Below are 11123 nucleotides of genomic sequence, written 5' to 3'. Positions count from 1 at the left end.
AAAATACTACTTGATAATATGTAATGAATCTAATAATATATTTTGAATATAACAGAAGAGACATAATTTATTATTGTATTTATAATTTATAATACTTATATTTATAATATACTCAAATGCATTTCATTTCTTACGACTCAGTATTATTCTTTGTGATTACGTTTCATAGCATGTGGTTAGAATTCAAAATACATTTGTGAAGTAAAACAATGAGTAAATATTAAAATATCTCCATATACAGAGTATGTAATGACCATTAGAAGGACTGCATTGAGTAAAAAGAAACACAAATACAGAAACTTGGTATGTATTGATAAAAGATGCATGAAAAGATTTTACCTTTTTAGTGCTTTTCTTAGATATAATATACTTCAAAAGTCCTTGGAAGTGTTTACATATTTTCAAAGTGCAACACATTATTTTAGATTGAATTTAAGATGATCACTAAAAATGTAATTAATTTTAAAAGGTATGTTGGAGAGCAGTCTCAGCGCACATGTCCCCAGAAGTTAGCTCAGTAACGCGTGGGCCTTTCACTGGAAGCAAATGAGAAACTGTTTAATTCCACCTAAGAAGTGAGCTCATTCGGAATCAACGCAGTCTAGGGGCGCCTGGGGGGCTCAGGTCATGATCCCTGTGTCCTGGGATTGAGCCCTGTGCTGAGCTCCCTGCTGGGTGGGAAGCCTGCTTCTCCCTCTCCCACTCCCCCTGCTTGTGTTCCCTCTCTCGTTGTGTCTCTGTCAAATAAGTAAATAAAATATTTTTCAAAAAAGATTTAACACAGCCTAAATAGCTGCTGTTTATAAATATAAATCCAATAGAGAAGTTTTGAGAATATAATTCAACCAAAACAATAACTTAAATCATATTAATTATGCAATAAAACTAATATTAAAATTTCAAAATTTTACTAAAATTAGGGCATTTTCATATTATGACAGTGTCTGGGGAAACAGCTAAATAAGGTAAGTTCTAATTATTGGCATGATTTATGTACAATAAGTATTTTTCTCCTTCCCCTTCAGATTAGCCTGGAAAGGAATCTTTTTTACTTTGGCCATAATTTAATGTTATCATTATGGTCCTTTGACTTATAGTTGACCTGATGCTGAAGCAGGAATTTTACCGTGAGCAAAAGTGTCAAGTGTCCTAAGGGGAATGTTGCTCTTACTGCCCAGTCAGCGTGGAGGTGCTGCTCTCGTCCGGCCGGAGGGTCGTGGGAGAACGGAGATGGGTGACGTTGCCCGCAGGCTCCGAAAGTGGTGCAGTGTGAAGGGCCTGGGAAAGGCCTTAACTGGAGCTTTTGTCATTCGTGAGAAAACACAAGTAGACCATGACTAATTTCAAAATGGATGTAAACACTAAATTATATAAATGACAAGAGTTGACAAAGTGGCAAACTGGCCAGTCTAGCGGTTTTCTCCCTCAGACTCAAACTGGCCTGGCCCACGACAGAGGAAACAGCGTCTGCGTCTGAGGGCCACAAGACTGTAGGCAGCCCCTCGGGACACAGGCGTCTGGTCTGGGAGCCCAAGCTAGGGGAGTCCTGGGGTCACAATTCACACACAGGTTAGGGAAAGCTTTTCAAGTCTGCCCTTTTCTCTCGATGGCACAGTCCTGGGCAGGGCACAGTCTTTCAGTGGACGCTCTGAGACAAAATAAATAAATGCGGGGGCGCCTGGGCCCAGTCGTTAAGCGTCTGCCTTCGGCTCAGGTATGATGGGCCTGGGCTCGAGTCCCACGTAGCGCCCCGCCTTGGGCTCCCTGCTTGGTGGAAAGCCTGCTTCTGCTTCTCCCTCTCCCACTCTCTCTGCGTGTGCTCTCTCTCACGTGTCTCTCTTCGTTAAATAAATAAATAAAATCTTTAAAAAAATACATACATACATACATACCTCCTGACCTACTTATAAATGCATAGAAAATAAAATTAAAGTTAAAATTAAAAAGTGATAATCCAGCACCTCAAGAACTAGAGGGTACTAATCTTTAAAAGAAGCCAAATAAATTTCTTGATATTGGTAATATGGATTAGGTAAAAGTAATTAAAAAAAATGAAAACTACGTGGTAAAGGACCATTTTACTTCTAAAGAGAATTGATTTATAGCGGAACTTGTTGGAAGGGCCATTTTTATTTTTAAAACTAAGAGAGCATTTTCACTGCCAAGTTCCTTGGGCAGATTTTTCAATGTATTGCAATATAAAAAGTGGAAAAGCTGGTTTGGACATAATTTTTTTAAAGGTATGCCATCACCACTTTATCTCCTTGCTGTTCACAAACATCCACAAATATTTGACCTCTCCTCCCCCAGCTTCCCTTTTTTCATGGTAAGGGGTGTTTCCTAGTGAACATTTTAGAATGAATTACAGCAAAATATCCCCAAATGGTAGCATTACTTGATATATCAGAAGGAGTATTTTAATATTAACTTAAAGTTTGACAAATTCTTTCAAAACTTATGATTTAATCTTTATTTCATTCCTACTAAATTGTTCTTTCTGGTAATAATTAGCCAACTGTTTAATTAGTTTTTTATACTGATTCTTCTTTTTTTGAAATAATAAATCAAGCTACCAACATACGAATGGACACAAGCTTTGTCTACTTGATACAGGGTATTAATGTAAAAATAGCCTGTAAATTATTCAGACATTATAAAAGCACGGGTGGGGCTAGTTCATGCACCGTGGCCTGTAAGAAGGGGATGTCATCTGGACCTTCTGAGTCTGGGTCTTAAAGTCGCATGCCACAGGCTCTGTTGAGGAGTTAGTGCTCAGGCCCTATTTTAAGACTGTACATGCCAGAACACAGAATCTATTTGTGGAATCACGGCAAGATCAATGAGCATAGTGGAGAGCTGATTCTATTTCGAGCTGTTTTCTTGATGAGAGACCATGGCTAGACACAGTACTGGCACAATTGTGTCTACAATCTGTATGCTTCTTACAGAAAATATTAGAGTGATTCATTTTTGTTGAGAAAGAAGCCTAATATGATATTAAAGTGAGATTCAACACATCGAATAGGGGGATAAGGACTTATTTTCATAAAAATAAAGTAGACTATATTTTGAGATTATTTTAACATTTCTAGACTAAATAGTTTAGGGCAACTGAATTTGCCTTTCAGGAAAAGATAAAGACAAACAAACAACTATAATGCCAAGAATTGCCTGATTTGGCTTTCTTGATCTAAGGAGATTATGCATTTTAGAGTAGATACAGTATAGGAATCCCAGAATTATAATGATTTCAGAAAGATAGTCCAAAAACTATCAGTTTGAATAAAATATTTCACCTAATTGCAAATGCAACAGTTTAAACTGTGAGCGGGCGTCTTCTCAAGCAGAATGCCAGCCCTGGAAAGTGAACCCAGAGACTCTCTAAAAGTTGTTAGGACAGAATTTGTTTTAACTATTGAATTGCTTACAAAAATTCTAACAATTATTTTTAAGTCACCATATTCAGTTTCATAATATTTGCTTTTCTTCCTGATATTTAAACTTTATTTCACAGAGGTTTAAGCAAGGTGAAATTTAGGGAAACATGGAGACATCTGGGAATTAAGCGTATCATGTGGAATTATCTAATTCTTCAACTCTAAACTAGGCAAATTGGAGATCTTCAGTTAATCTATTAAAGGATGCTGTCTCCTCCAAAGTAAAATAAGAAAAGGTAACAAAAATAGACTGTATGCTTTCTCAATCTCTCCCTGAGTTGGCTGCTGCTGGACGATTTACACCATGCGACAACATCAACTTGCCTTGTTAGAAAGACAGGATATGTGAGAAGAATCTGTTGGTTTTATTAAGAGACTCGCGTGTTTCAGCTGTGGCCACGGGAAGATGATGGTGTCTCCATGACAACCTCTGTTTTAGGCTTAGAAGATATTAAGAATATTTTACATAAGATCCGGTCGACTGCGAAAGCCTACCCTGGGCTGTCAGCCTGTAAACCGGTCACTGCTGTGAGCGAGGGAGCCAAGGCCCTGGGGAGACACTGCCTGGCTTTTTTTTTTTTTTTTTTTTTTTTTTAAGATTTTATTTATTTATTTGACAGAGAGAAATCACAAGTAGACGGAGAGGCAGGCAGAGAGGGAGAGAGAGAGAGGGAAGCAGGCTCCCCTCTGAGCAGAGAGCCCAATGTGGGACTCGATCCCAGGACCCTGAGATCATGACCTGAGCCGAAGGCAGCGGCTTAACCCACTGAGCCACCCAGGCGCCCCTGCCTGGCTTTCTTGACTCAACTACTGAACGTTTAAAATGAATGTAGTTTTGAGAGAGTAATCTAGGGATAATCTACCCGTTCTCCTCATGAGTTTTCCTTTCAAGGCAGTTAGTAGGAGTTACCCCTCAGATCCATAGATTCCCAAATTACACGGGAGTCGATGTGGGACACTTAGGGTAACCGAGACTCCACCAGGAAGACCGTTTCACGGCCGGAAACCACGGAACATTCGCAGGTTCCAAGAGAAGACAGGCACGTGCTCCCGCTCATACTCCGGCTCCAGGGGCAGGAAACTTAGTGACATACTTTAACCCCCACCGAGGGCTCGACTTCTGGCTCCATTTCTGCTGTGAGTCAAGGATACGACAGCAACGCTTCCAGGGTTTCTGACTTGGAAAGGGAAGGACGAAAAACTTAAAAGTATACTGTCCTCCCTCCTTTACGGACTCTATCTTGCGAAATAGCTATTTCTAATTTATTTGGCTACTTTTCCATGTCCTGTGGCTCCTGCACCACATCACCCTTCTTCAGGAGGGGCGAACCCAGACACCCGTATCCTCCACTTCCACGCATGAGGACATGTGGGAAGCAAGGTGACACCTGAGATGAGCAGATTTCAGAGCGAGTCACTCCTTTCGCTTCTTACCTACAGGCACAGAGACCCCCTCGCTCCGTATTTCGAATCCACGTCAGCAGAGTTTCTAGCGCCCAGAGCTGTGCTGGTTTGGTCTGAGCGTGAAGAAGCGTGAGCTACTGGAGGATCTATATCCGCCCTTTCCTCATCTTCCTTTACAGACAATAATGTAACCCTTGTCTCCCCTGATAAAGATGCAGTGCATTCTACTTTTAATCTGAAATGATTCTTAATTCAAGACTGACTAGTGTCATAGGGAAGGCACTTCTAGAATCTGTGGCTGTATTGTTTGATTCATCTACTTCTAGCTCTGACATTGATTGATGTTTATAAAATTCCTAAGCCTCTACCAGCAACTATGATTATTATCTTAGAGCACATAATCAAAGAAGTGTGGGTGAAATTATGTAGGAAGGAAAAAAATTTTTGACTTTTAAAAAAATGTGTTAATAATAGCAATTATAAATTCAAAAGAAACATTTGAGCAAATAGAATTCCTTATCTGATGTTTTTAAACCAAAAGTTTGTCTCAGTTATTTATTTTTGCTTGCTAGTTTGCCAAGTTGGTTTCATGGATGTACTTTACTTAGTACAATAATAGATCATTTTTTGACCGACTCTGATTATCATTCCACACAGCAAGAGCTGTGAAGCTATAATCTAGTACTAAGTCTCTAGTTATGTTATATTTTTAGGAGTTCTGAGATACAGCATTTAGCATTAACTGAACATCAATCACTTTAAAAGTTGACAGTCATGTTAATGGTAATCTTAATAGAGTTTGTCCTTTTAAAGACACGCTCATGATCATATACTTTCCAGATGTTAAAAACACAGCTCTCAGATAAATATATTGACAAGGGAATTCCAACAGCCATAAAAATGTAAGGCCTTGATTATCACCCAAACAGACTAAATCTGTACTCAGTTAGGTCATTTGTTTTCCTGTTCAGTCATTCCAGAGTTTGAAGCCAAGTGGCTGAGTAACATTGCAACACAGCCGTACTGTTATAGTCATGAGAACATTCCCGAGACAATTCAGTAAAAATCTATTTGTAGATATTGTAACAAAGCATAGTTATACTGAATTTTTAGAAAAGTAGATGCAAACTTAAGGTTTTCTGTTCACTTTGAGACTGCTGCAGTGACAAGTGCTCTGTAGCTCCAGTTCGCTGGTGAGGGGCTGGTACTCGTGGTTTATAACTGGGGTCTGATTGTTACTTAAGCCCAGATTTGAGATATAGTCATGTTGCAAACTCTCTGCATCTCAAGTCCCCAATTAAAGATCCTGGGGTCATGCTAGGGAGTCCTGAGACAACCTGGAAAAGCTGTGAACTGTCGTCCTCCTGCTGCTGTTCCAGATCACCCCTCAGTGGTCAAACAATTCTGCACTTCAAAGAGAAAAATACCCAATTCCTTTCAAGGAAGAAACATTTTTCCCATCTCCATCTCCACTTTCCTGATTCCAAGGACTCTGATTAGCTCTGGAAAGGGAGAGAAGAGCTATCTTAGATGATCATCCTCTGGGACTTTTCTAAGTGGTTAATACCACATGGTAAATTCCAGACCCTATAAACCGACAACCCCAAGACCCAGAGCTAACCCAGAGTTCCACGGTTTGGAGTGTGGAGGGTACTCGGACGGCTGGTGGTGTTACTTTTACAAAATGCCTGGTGAAAGAACCAGAGTAACAAAGCAGGAGGACGGAGTGTCAGACTACCAGGGCTTTCAAGTGTATTGGATTACAACACAATCCATGTTATTTGTGCTGACCCAGAAAGAGGAGGAAAAGCCCACAAATGTGGACACAAAAGATATATTATAAACCAGAAACATGCAAAACTGCAGATGATATAGACACACTGCGGGGAGGGGGGCCCGAGAGGCAAGTGCTGCTGGACTAAGGGAATTAATGGAGAACAGACATGGAGAGGAGGCGGCAGTCCGTACAGGATGCACCTTACAGGCACTTTTTTTCAAATTTTTATTCAAACTCCAGTTAGTTAACAAAAAGTGCAGTATTGGTCTTAGGATATAGGCACTTATATAAGCCTGAATTGCACATCCCTTTTTTGGGAACTGTGTATACTTTCTGTAGGACGCCAATGATGTATGTTCCCAGATTTTATGGCCTTGGTAGATTTCCAGGCTTTGAGTCCTGGCATGGTCACTCACTAGTTACGTAACCCCTTGTCAAGAATCTTACGTAGTTCTATATAGAAACTTAAGACATTTACTTTCCTTATCTATGAAATGGACCAAATAGTAATGTGATTTATGCATAATTATAAGTGTTAAATGAACTGTTGATACAGGTAAAACAGTGCCTAGGTCATCAAAAGTCCCCAATAAGTTACTGCTAGTATGTTGACTACTGAGGCTAAAAGACGTACATGTTGGGGAGAATGATGGGTACTCATTGATAGATCATGAAAAACAACACACAGAAAAACTGACTGACTTAACTCAGGACACTTGCTCTAAACAAGGAGCTGCGTCAGACAAAAGTCTGGAGCTCCTGGGGAAGTGTTGAGTCAATGCCAAGAAAGCACTAACAAATGCTCCTGTGATGTGGAAATCAAATTTGTCCTTGGTAATTTTAGCAAAATTCAATCTAACTCAAACTGAAAAAAGAAACTAACCCCCTTTTGCCACAAAAGTATATTAAGATGCTCCATGATTGTACTCCAAATCCGTGACAAGCTGGAGGACAGAGTGGAAAGAGCCCTGAGGCGTTATTAGGAGAACTGGGGTCCACCTTTGCCTCCACCACTGGCTAATCGTTAAAACCCTACAGGTCACCTAATTTTTCAAATCGTTGGTTTCTCATTCTAAAATGGATATCCTGGGGCGCCTGGGTGGCTCAGCGGGTTAAAGCTGCTGCCTTCGGCTCAGGTCATGATCTCGGGGTCCTGGGATCGAGTCCCGCATCGGGCTCTCTGCTCGGCAGGGAGCCTGCTTCCCTCTCTCTCTCTGCCTGCCTCTCTGCCTACTTGTGATCTCTGCCTGTCAAATAAATAAATAAAATCTTTAAAAAAATAAAATAAAATGGATATCATATTTCACCTTTTCTCCTTGGCAGAGTTGTACTTATGAAAAGACATAACACATAAGAAATATTTTGTAAGATAGGTAATGCAATATAAAATAAAGAAATACTGTTCTAAACATTAGGTTTTTTGCCATGTCTGGTCTAAGAATTGGCCTGAAATGGATATTTTTAAGAGCTTACTGCATTAATATTTAGAGCTTGTCAAGGTTTTATTGCCTATAAGCTCTTGGAGATGCTTCCATAAATGAACTCCACGTGTAGGTTACTAAATTTATTGTGTAGCTCTTAGTCTTATTTCGTATTTTGTAATTATTAAAGTACTCTTGAAAAGTACACTCTCTCCTCTTTACAGGTGATTTTAGTACCTATTCGTGCCCCTTGATTGCTTTGTTCTTTCTGTTGGGTTTGAAATATTGGCACGATGCGAAAGGATTGAGGTGGGGTGTGTTCCAGAAGGGATTTTCCATAACTCAGAGCTCAAGAACAGAATCAATGTCATCATCTAACCCAAGGTCAGTCTGAAGCGATTCAAAGGAAGGTAATGAGCCATTTAGATTGCTATTCAAATACAGATTACCTAGTTTGAGAAAGCTATATCATTCCTATTACATCATAATTCTGTTATTTCAAATATTAATTTTAGAAAAATATTGCTTTTTTATCCTTCTGGGCATTAAACATATTTCATTGTATTAATTTAAAGGATTATTTTTAGAATTGCTACTGTCAGCTGTTAAAATGGTTTAAGCCTTTTGTGTATGGTCAACACCTGTCCCAATGAATTCAGATGCAGTTAAGGTATAGATCTTCAATATTATGCAGTTATTTTAAAACATTAGAAATTTTTGTTTCCATATGACAACCACCACTCTACATTAGCTTACTTCGAGGACATTAATGCTAGAATTTATTTTTATTGTGTGCTTAAACTCTATTCTGTGGAAGGTATTGTACTTCATGAATGTGGATGTTAAATTTCATAGGAAATCATTCATGCTTTTATGGTTAAGGGTTTTAGAATTGGGCCCAGATATGAGACATTTTCCAGACACGGGACATGAGTGGTACCTAAGGCCTGAGGAGTGTTTGACAAACACCGAGGGCGAAGACATTATTTCCATCCGCGGTCGGCAAGGGCGGCTCGACCCGTCCGTGAAGCCTGTGCCTTGGGCTCAGGCCGTGACCCGGGTTCCTGGGCCCGAGCCCCAGGCTGGGTCCCTGCTCGGCGGGGAGTCTGCTTCTCCCTTGCCTGTCACCCCCCCCCCCACCCCACTCGTGTTCTCTCAAATCAGTAAGGTCTTAAGAAGAATCCCAGACGGAAGATCGGGCTCACGCAGGCCGCAGACACTCGACCCGCAGATTTCCAGGCAGAAACCCCAGTGCGAGGTGCGTTCCCGGCCGGGGCCTCTCCCGACAGACCCGCAGAGGCGGCGCGAGGAGCGCGGGGGGGACCCACCGACGGCGGCGGGCGCGGCCGGCAGGGATGCCCGGTCTGCGCTGCGCCGCCACGGGCGCCTTCGAATCGCTGCCGGCACCGAAGTCAGGAGATGACGCGCTTCGGGCGCCCCGAGGAACGGGGGACATGCACGCGCCGTCGGGCGGCCCCACCGCAAGCTCCAGGAGCGGAGACGCCGCTGCTTCCCTCACGGGAGGAATCGGCGGGTCCCCGACGGCGGCCACTTCCTCGCTCCTGGCCGGCGCTGGCCCTGCTGGCCCGTCGCAAGGTCGAGGCTGCGCGGCGGCGTTTGACGTCTCTGTGGCACAGTGTGTCCACATTTGTAAGACTTGCTGAAAATAGCGTATGTCCTGTGGAGAAAAGTACCTTGAAATCGTTTGGGTAGGGAAGTTAAACTGAGATTTTCTTCAGGAATAGTGCAGTTTGTATTTTAATGGGTGTTGTGCTACCTCTGCCGACCTCAGCCTCACGGTGAACTTCGGACAGGTTTTCAGGACGGCCCCAGCTCCAGACTGGAGGATTGACTCTTGGGGTTTGAGCTAGTATCTCCCGACTCCCTGCGGCGCACGCTACCGATGGGCTGAATATGCGTCCAACGCGAAAATAATGGGTAAGCTATGCCGTTACAATCCAGAATTCGGGTCATATAAAAGGATAATTGGGAGTTAATATTCCCAGGTTTTTTTGTTGTTTTTGTTTTTTGTTTTGTTTTGTTTTTGTTTTTTGTTTTTGTTTTTGTTTTGCTCCCTGCCCCCAGAAAAGTACACGGCCATTTCTCTCTTATTTTTTAGCATCAGGAAATCAGGAAGAAATTTTGACCCGACCTTTTCCAGGATAACAAACTGTGGGAACTGATCTGTATCTGGCCAGTGCTGTCTCATGAACAGACTCACACGATTTCATGCCTGTCCTCTTAAATGCACACAGAAAAGAGCAGTGCAGGGTTCAGCCTGCGCTAACCCTACTGGATTGGTAACTGGATGTCAGTTCCGCAGAAATGATTAATAAGGGCTGAACAGGTACAAGCAATGGAATTGTAGATAATCATATCTTGGAGCCAAGCAGTAATTGTACTGCTGCCTTACAGAGTTTAAAAAATAGAGTTTAAGGAAAAATGTTCTATTCCTCAGTATTCTTTTTTTTTCCTTTAAAAAATATTTGTAGAAGATCGGATTTCTCTGTAATTAAAAATTCTCATAGTTCACTTAAGGGAATGTTTTTTTCTTTCTTTTTTTTTTTTTTTTAAAGATTTTATTTATTTATTTGACAGAGAGAAATCACAAGTAGATGGAGAGGCAGCCAGAGAGAGAGAAAGGGAAGCAGGCTCCCCGCTGAGCAGAGAGCCCGATGCGGGACTCGATCCCAGGACCCTGAGATCATGACCTGAACCGAAGGCAGCGGCTTAACCCACTGAGCCACCCAGGCGCCCCAAGGCAATGTTTTATAGCCCCCTCTTACAAAGCCAATCTGCTTACTTGGAAAGCTAAGCTTTTTATCTTGCATATGAGTTTGATTCTTCTCAAGTTCAAAGTATACTTAGATCACACATTGTATTTGGTATGTAATCCAAGGAATAGCTACTGAGAATAAACTGGGTAGTAGTAAAAAAAAAAAAAAATCATTATTACCTTTAGTATTAGTAATTACCATTAGTATTACTATTACCATTAGTATTACTATTACCATTAGTAATGGGTAACAATTATTACATATTATGTAGTAATATATAGTTAGTAAAAATATGTAATTAGTAACA

Source organism: Mustela nigripes, chromosome 3 (genome assembly GCF_022355385.1).
Source record: "Mustela nigripes isolate SB6536 chromosome 3, MUSNIG.SB6536, whole genome shotgun sequence".
Lineage (NCBI taxonomy): Eukaryota > Metazoa > Chordata > Mammalia > Carnivora > Mustelidae > Mustela > Mustela nigripes.
Note: the sequence above shows the minus strand (reverse complement) of the source record.